The following is a 6,881-nucleotide window of genomic DNA, read 5'->3' on the forward strand; positions in this document are numbered from 1 at the left end:
ACCTTGACCAAAAAGATTCTCCAAAAGATTCTGTCTGAGATTCTCCAAAGATTCCTTCAGATTCCAGATCCTTCTAGAAGATTCCCTCAAGATTCTTTTTCCCATTTTTTCCACTTTTACCATAATGCCCTTGATGTCTCCTAACATGGTTAGGACTCTTTTTCCAACTAGGATTAAGTTTTCTAGTTTAATCAGGATTTCCTGCTCCAACTAGGACTTCTTATTTATGACTTCTGGCAATGGTGATTTCTTCTTCGCCAAAAATGACTTTTCCTGATGTGATCAGGAATCCTTATCCGACTAGGATTGCACCTTTTTTGGTGTGGCCATGATTTCTCCTTATTTCCTAGTTTGACTAGGAAAACCTCCAAAATTGGTCTTTTAAGCTCATTTCCTCTCATTTGCTCATTTAATCCTACAAACACAAAAACAAACTAAAAATACATAAAATATCAAGTTCCCGCACTCTAGGTTAGGAAGTTAGTATCATAAAGTGATGCAAATTGCACACTCATCAACCGTCCCCGGATTCTACTCTGAATCTCAGAGAGGTCCTGTGGGAATCCAAAATAATAAAAAAATCCTTCCGAAATTCAGCAGAACCTCCCTTATAAAAACATAAGAACCTCCTTTCTAAAAACATCAGCCGCCTCTACCACAACCAAAAATGGTCTCAGATCCTACAAATACAAAATAATCTTATAATTTAATTATGGTTATCAGAGCCATTACTCCTATTAGAACAATTTTTACAGTTAAAGAAAAGGAACTTCCAAAATGGAAACGATGCCTACAAGATCCGAGTAGAGGAAATGGATGCTATGCCTCGACGTGATGGGCACGACCTCCACCGCTGCTATTGTGTGGGGGGACAATTTAACACAAAACAAGAAAATTGTGAGATAAACTCAGTGAGTGGACAATTTATAAGTACGGAAAATAATTGTCGTTTAACTTTTCACGAATCATTAAAAGTCAAATTTAAACTCTAAGACCTCACATCATGAAATCCCCCAGTTTTAAAACGCTTTTAGAAACATATTCAAAGTTGCTATCATAATTTAATAAACCAAACCAAAACATAAACCATTTATCAAATAAAATTCAAACATTAAAATTCTAAGTAGCTTATAAATTTAAAAAGAACGATTGCATAAAAACCGTATAATACATTTATAATAAAACACACCAAGTCAGTTATCCATCGAACCTGTCATACATGCTCAGAGCCGAGAATCTGTCATACGCATGCAGAGCCAGAAATCCTATCTTACGTGCACGTAGAGCCACCCCCAAAGGGCTAAGCATCACGACACACGGCCCAAAGCCTATGTGTATGCTGTAATGGGTCCTAAAGACCTATCAAATCCGACAACCTGGAGGGTACTGAAAGGCGATTTCAAACTGTTTTTCCCATAACCAAACATAATGTCTTTTTCCACCAATAAAGAACATTTTTATAACATTTCGAAAACTTTAGATCCTCAAAACAAAGTATAAACACCACTAGTAAAACAATCTTCAATAAATCACATTAAAAAAAATAAAAAAAAATAAAACTAATCAAATCTTTTGACCATAGACCAAAATATGAAATAATCCATATGTATAAAAATAAGAAACTAGTTTCTTTTCCAACATCCAACAAGAAAAATTTCATTGCGATAGCATTTGTAATCTAAAATTTAATACCATTGATCAAATCCCAAAATCAACTTCAAAACGTTAAATATAAAATAATTGGTAAGATTTTCATAAACTCTTAGAAAAACCAAAAGTCTATTTAAACTTCAAATTCTCAACTAAAATTACATATCCAAAATAAATCACGTACGAATTTCCTAAATCATTTAAAGAAAACAAAAAATCCACTCACAGTGAGAAAATCTAACTTCGATCCTCCGCCGGATCGTCACGAGCCCCGGTCGTCTCACCTATAGAATAAACAATAATTTTAATTAGTCTTGACTCGATAATAATTAAAGTGTGTACATGAAATATTGAACCTAATTGTCACGCCCATTTATCAATTAACCCAAAGATTTATTTACTTAAAGTATATTAACCCCGTAAACACTACTTCCTTCTTCGAATCTCCTTGGCTCAACCCAACATCGCCCAAACATCCCAAAACCAATCCTAAACTTAAAGGAGACTTGTCCGATGTTCACTTTGATCGAAAGGCTCTCCCTAGAACGAAATTAGTATTAAAAGGTCTCAAATTAATTCTACAGTAACTTCGTCTTGCCAACTATAAACAACATAGTCAAAACCAATTATAAACCTCAAAAATAAATCTACGTAGCCGACCTTAATCGAGCACATCGTCCGAGGGTAAATTCGTTATCTAAAAAGTGTCCGATTACAATCCAAATTGAAATTTCTGTCAACCCAAGGGGCATCCACCTATTCAAAAACATTTCAACTCAGTAAGGGTCTGTTTTTCACATTATCTAAAGAAGTGGAGACTAGGTGGTTGAAACCACCGCTGTAGCTGCTCAAAGTGGCGGTACAAAACCAAAATTCACCATTTCACCAAAATTTCTCTAACTTTTCTGTTCTAACAGCAAAATTGGAGTTTCTAGAGATGAAACTTATCCAATAAAACATCAAGAATAACCTCTAATCCAAAAACCCAAGAAATCCCGAAATGGCCCTAAAATCCCATAATTTGAAGTTTCAATTTTCAAGATTTTCTGAGCTAGCAAACCAGAGGAAATGAAAATCCAGAGAAAGAGGAAGAAAACCCACCTACGATGAAGATGATTGGCCCCGGAATCTGGTCGGAGGATGGAGGAGAAATCGGCGGTCAGGACTGTCCTTTTCCGAGCTGAAATCGCGCGCATAGATGGTTGGGCTGGCTGGAGGAGTGGCCAGGGGAGGTGGTCAGCGTCGGGTGTGGCTCGCCGGAGGTCTCAGGTAGCCGAAATGGCCGGTGGCGTGAGCTGAAGTGATGAATGTGTGTGCAGGGGTTGGTTGCACACAGAGTAAGAGAGAACGTGGGGAGAGCGAGAGAGAGAGAAGAATGAGGACGAAGAGAGAGAGAGAGTGGGCTCAGGGCTTTGGGTTGATGGGTGGTGGTCGGCGGCGAGAATGGTGGTGTTGGCTGGTGTGCAGAGGTGGGTTGGGGGGAAGAGAGGACAAAGAGAGGGAGTGTACAAGGAGAGGAGAGAAAATGAAGAGAGAGAGAAAGAGGGTTGATTTAATTGAGGTGTTTGGGTTTTGAAATTACTCAAATGCTCTTTTTAGAAAACTCTCCACACTTCCTACCAAAATTTCCAATTAGAACACCGTTTTTGCCTAAGTGTTTGGAAACTCGAGTTCTAATTAGCCGTCTCGAGCTTAAAGACCACAAATTTGAATTTTTAAAATGGCCCTCTAAAGACTAGAATTCCCTTCCAAAATTTTAATAAAGTCTGCCCAATAAGATTAAATTTTTATTAAAAAAAAAAAAAGACTTGGGGTCGAGTCGTTACAACCATCGTATCAGATCGAGATTGATAGGACCGCCCCCGGATTCCACCCTGAAACCCGAAGAGGTCCTGCGGGAATCCAAATTCAAGGAAAATCCTACCGAAATTTCGGCAAAACCTCCCCTGAAAATGGACTAACCCAGAATTTCAAAACCTGTTAAAAAGCACTTCTATACAGCAACCACCTCTACCACAACCAAAATAGGGTCTCAGACCCAACAATTTCACAGAAATCCAACTTAAAATTGTAAAGTAGTTATCAGAGCTTCTATTCTATTACAAGGAATTTCTACAAAAAAATTAAATGACGCCTACTAGTCCGAGTAGGAATATGGATGTAACTGCCTCGACGTGATTGGCTCGACCTCCACCAAAGCTACTACCTGGGGGACAATTTAAGACAAAACAAAATAAACCGTGAGACAAACTCAGTGAGTGGACAGTTTAATAGAAACGAAAATTGAGGTAAACTTCATGTTTCAGAAAATCCTTCAAAACCACGTTTAGCTCTAAGACCTCGCGTCACTCTTTGAAATCTCTCAGTTTAAAACCATTTCCAATCTTAAAGAGTGTTGTAAAACTAAAGGACTCAAAAGATATTTCAAACACATTTCTCAAAAGCCAACCATCTAAATTAGTAGAGTCATAAAAATAATGATATCAAAAACCTTATAAATCTCGAAAAGTATTTCTCACTTAAAATCCATATTTAAACCCTTGAAGATACAAATTTTATTTTTCCACCATGCCATATACCCTGAATAACCTGGCCATACACCTGTGCGGAATTCCTACACCGCACAGGCAAGCAATAATCCTGCCCATACACACGCGTGGAGTAAATCCAACACGTGCAGGCAATATCCTGGCCATACACACGTGTGAATAAAATCAGCACGTACAGGCAATCCTGGTCATACGTGCACGCAGAGCAACCCCCAAAGGGCGAAACATCCCGACACACGGCCCAAAGCCTATATGTGTGCCGTGATGGGTCTCAAAGACCTATTAAATCTGATAACCTAGAGGGTACTGCAAAGGTGGTTTGAAGACCATTTTTCCATAATCCAAATAAATCTTTTTCCATCAATAATAGATTATTGTACTTTCCCAAGAAACTTTAAATCCATAAACTTATTGCATAAATTCCAATTTCAAAATAAGTTATCCTCCACAATGAAAATTCCCAAATTAACTAAGTCAATACTCAACAGAGAAATCTCATTTACAAATTTTCAAAGCTAGATAAAATCTCATATTTAGTTTTCCAATAATTAAATAGGCAAATAACCATTTAAAACCCATAATTCAATTAATATCAAGGTCAAATTCACAAGTCATCATATTTGGATAAAATCATTATAAAAATCATGACATAAATCTTGAAGTTCATGAAAATCATTTTACAGAAAACAAAATCCAACTCAGTAATGAATTACTCAAGATATTAAACATGAACAAATCCATGAATTTATAAAAATGTTCAAGAAACCAAGTCCACTCACTGTGATAGCCCTAGCTTCGATTCTCCGCTGGATCGTCATGAACCACGGTCGTCTCGCCAATTAATTTCGTGATCGGAGCTCCGGAGTGGTCGAAATCGACAAAATGGCTGGCGGCTTGACTAGCTTTCTCCGACGAGTTGATGCGCACAGGGGCGGCGGGCTAGCGAGGGGAGGCACGGAGGAGGACGGCGGGTCACGTCGGTGATCTCGTGCCGCCGGGAAAATGGCCGGAGGTTGTCCTCCGATGAGGGTGTCGCACGCACACAGAGGAAGAGAGAGAAAAGGGTCTGCGGGGGAAAGAGAGAGTGTAGGCTCGGGGGGAGGGGTGGTCGGCGCCTGGGGATGTTCGCCGAAGCCAGGGGCTGGCCAGGGGTGGCTGGTGATGGTGAGTGGGGTGGCTGGGTGGTGCGCGCAGGGGAGAGGATGCGGGGGTGGAGTGAAAACAGAGAGAGAGTGCGGGGAGAGAGAGAGATAAAGGGAGAGAGAGAAGTCACTAGAAAATTCTAGAGAGAGAAAAATCAGAAAATTTTTTTGATTTTGGGTATTTAAAACCCACTTTTATAAATTTACAAAATTGCCCCTCACTTCACATGTCCGTATCTTTCAAACCGTAATTCGAAACGACGCGTGCTACGTGTCTATGAAATCGTGGGGTCGAAACCTATCTAATGGGCCCAAAGTCAAAATCAAAAGCCCATTCATTTTAAAAGTCAACTTTGGGTCAAGCCCAAATTAAAACAAAAATAAATATTTAAATCAAAACTCTTTTTATTTTCCAAATAAATCTCAAAATCTTTAAAATACAATTCCACATCCTTTAAAGAAATCTCTTAAAAACATAATTAAATAAAAATTTAAATTTCTAGTGGAAATTGAGTCGGGTCGTTACAGACACTGACAATTCACCTTTCGACTCTGGAAGATATTACAGTCAGAGTTAGGCACTCAATTACATTTGAGTACAACCTATCATCCTCAAACAGATGGACAATCTGAAAGGATTATTCAGATATTAGAAAATATGCTAAGAGTCTGTATCTTGGATTTTGGTGGTAAATGGAGTGAGTATTTGTCAATAGCAAAGTTTGTCTACAACAACATCCATCAAAGCAGTATTGGTATGGCACTGTACGAAGCATTGTATGGATGACCATGCAAATCGCCATTGTGTTGGGCAGAACCAGAAGAGAAGATTTCCTTAGGTCTGGAAGTAATAAAGGAGACCACTGAGAAATTGAAAGCAATACAAGATCGACTGAAAGTCATTCCAGATCATTGGGCGTGTAGGGCCAGTTGCTTATAGGCTCGAGTTACTGCCACAATTATCATACATACACAATGTCTTTCACGTGTCCTAGTATGTTAAAGAAAAGTGCCCTTGATCTACCACATATCGTGCCTTGGTTAGACTTACATTTAGAGCCAAACGTGTCATATCCAGAAGGACATGTTTCTGTTCTGGCGTATGAGACAAAGTAGTTGAGAAACAAGAAAGTGTCGTTAGTCAAAGTGCAATGGCAACACCATGGTATAGAAGAAGCAACATGGGATCTAGAATCTAACGTGAGGAAGAAGTATCCTCACCTTTTCAACTAATCAGGTAATCTCGAGGATGAGATTTATTTTAAGGAAGGTAGAATGTGACGCCTTAGAAGTTTCCTATATTTTATTTTGAGCTTATAAAAATTTTCTGAGATTTATTTAGAGTCATTACTGATTTTCTAGAATTTATTTAAGGTTATTAGTAATTTATTTATTATTTTTAGAAATTAAGGAAAACAATTTCTAAGTATTCCCGAAATTATTCAACTAGGTTTTCGCCATTTCAAAAACAGTTTGAGGCCTTAGTATTGAAGAACTCGATAAGACGAATTCAATGGTACTAAGATCATAATTATCCGAG

The 6,881-nt window shown here is 38.4% G+C and overlaps 1 long non-coding RNA gene across 1 annotated transcript; it reads right to left on the bottom strand.

Moving 5' to 3' along the window:
- Positions 1-602: 602 nt before the first annotated feature.
- On the bottom strand, positions 603-2,992 carry LOC147283066 (uncharacterized). Its single transcript, XR_015123139.1, has 3 exons — positions 2,752-2,992; positions 1,877-1,934; positions 603-856 (listed from the first exon to the last, which is right to left on the bottom strand). It is a non-coding gene; the product is annotated as an uncharacterized LOC147283066 (long non-coding RNA).
- Positions 2,993-6,881: the final 3,889 nt, after the last annotated feature.

The sequence above is a fragment of the Dryas octopetala genome, chromosome 6 (genome assembly GCF_963921425.1).
Source record: "Dryas octopetala chromosome 6, drDryOcto1.1, whole genome shotgun sequence".
Taxonomy (NCBI): domain Eukaryota; kingdom Viridiplantae; phylum Streptophyta; class Magnoliopsida; order Rosales; family Rosaceae; genus Dryas; species Dryas octopetala.